This window comes from Branchiostoma floridae, chromosome 4, assembly GCF_000003815.2.
Source record: "Branchiostoma floridae strain S238N-H82 chromosome 4, Bfl_VNyyK, whole genome shotgun sequence".
Classification (NCBI taxonomy): domain Eukaryota; kingdom Metazoa; phylum Chordata; class Leptocardii; order Amphioxiformes; family Branchiostomatidae; genus Branchiostoma; species Branchiostoma floridae.
This window is the reverse complement of record NC_049982.1, coordinates 18,936,244-18,938,485: the sequence shown is the minus strand read 5'-3', so window position 1 is coordinate 18,938,485 and position 2,242 is coordinate 18,936,244.

Genomic DNA, 2,242 nt, shown 5'->3' with positions numbered 1-2,242 from the left:
GTAGTATTTCTTTACAGTCCTTTCGTCTGTAAAAAAGAATGAGTCAGTATGTCATCAATGGATTTCCAATCTTTCTTTTCTGTAGGTCAGCCTTTTCTTGTAGCTATACCTATACAAAAGTGGGTTGAGGTTTTTATTTCATGTTATTGGAAGGCCTCCGGAACATGAAGCGCCTATAGGAAACCAAATTAATCCCTTCACTAATAAAACTTTGGTGAGTTAGACTAGAAATAGAAACTTCACATCGATTTTTTGTTTCACTTGCTGTTTTTTTGTTGTTGTTGTTTTGTGTCAGGTGGTTAGGCATCTGTGGTAAAGTAGACTGTTACTGCAGACCTTAAAAACAAAATTTATAGAGTAAACTCTGTATGCTACATCGACGTAGTTTTCACTCTAATTAGACCATGTCTTTCGTTCTTTATAAATTTACTAACTTACTTATTTAGTTACATCGGCTAATTTTGATTTCAACCTTTAAAGTTTCCTTTATTCTATAGAAAATTGTAACATTACTAACCAAACGTATATGGTGATGATAGCTAATCTCACAGCAAATGTAGGATCCAGCTGCTCTTCTTGTTTCCGGTCCTCCTCTCTCTCCTTCTTCTCCTTTACTCTTATTCTTCACTCAGTCTCCACCTACTTGGCCTATTTCATGGACCTCGCGGGAACAAAATTGACATGAAGAGGGAGACTTGCATGCAGTACGGCTATGCGATGTAATTCTGGGTAGCCGAGGCACGTTCACTCCTTGATGTTTTCTAGCCTTCTTTCCCCTTTGCCCTGTGTGTTAAAATGATCCTACATCTGCTTCGACATAATTCATAGGCAGCTGGTCTGTTCTGTCGTTTCAATTTGGGTATTGACTTATTCACTGCATCGTATTTGTCTTACTGGTGAACAAGTAGAAGGAAGTTGCATTGCCACAGCGGTGCTTCCCGCGGCTCTAGTGCTTGCTGGAACTTAGTGCGGACCACTCAGTGTATAGATTTGGAGTAAGATTTAATAGAAGCACCATGTATGTAGGGGGAATCCTAGATTTAAGATAAAAGGTAAAGCTATGTAGTTATTGCATAGTACCTACATGTAAGTAACTGTACACATAATCCGCATATTTGATAGATATGTGAAAGATTACAAGCATCATGCATGAGATAGAGATGATATTAGATTGATGAGTATAAAGTTATTATTGAATGACTAATCACATATTCGGTATGCCTAATAGGTGTACGCCTAGAAGCATTGTATTGTAGAGATAACAAGTTGTAGATCATGTAGTGAGTAAACTTTAGGGTGATTGGCAACGTTAAAGACTTACTAGACAATATTTAGACATATTATTACTAGACAATATTTACTAGACAATATTTAGACATATATTTACTAGACAATATTTAGACATATATTTGCAAGAAGAAGTGCATAGTGCATATATACAAGTACTTATATATAGCTATAGGGTGGCATGAATTGCACTACATTACTGTTTAGTATAGCTTCCAAAGATTTTGTTTCTGGTATCTGCAATAAATCCTTAAAAAACACAAATGCTGAGTCTGCTCGTCTGTCTGTTTCTTATCAGTTGATAGATAACTCAGAGAAAGTTAGGGATCTATTTCCTTTTGGAGTCATGAGTTGAAAGCGTGGGCTACAGACAATACATCTCTGCCATATTCACCAACAAGGAACAAAGACAAATATGATGTGTTAGATGTTTTTAGCCTAGGGTGTTTCTGTTGGAATATTTGTGTAGATCTATAGTTGATTGATAAGAGCCAAGTGAAGTTTACATTCTGATTACCTTTTAAATCCAGTTATGATATGTAAATGAGGCAAACCATGTGTTGATTAGAATGACTGAGTATTGGAATCTTTAACTTGTTTTCGTATGTAAATTATTTGAAGCCAACCAGGGGCATTAATTAGATTAAGTTAGCAGCTTGGTGTGTACCGGAATCTGTTCCTAAAGGGAAAATGAAGTGGTATATTTGTATATCTGTGCTTGTGTACTTCATCGCAATAATGAACAAAAAGCAATCGCGAGGTCTGAACTTAGCCCACCTTAATGTATGCAGCTTGCGTAACAAAGTAAATGACTTAGCCCAGGTAATGAAAAAGAACAATGTACATATAATGGGTGTATCTGAAACGCATCTCGACGATTCCATCTCAGATGGACAGTTACAAGTAGATGGCTACAGTCTGTTTAGAAATGATAGGAAGCGGTAGGGGAGGTGGT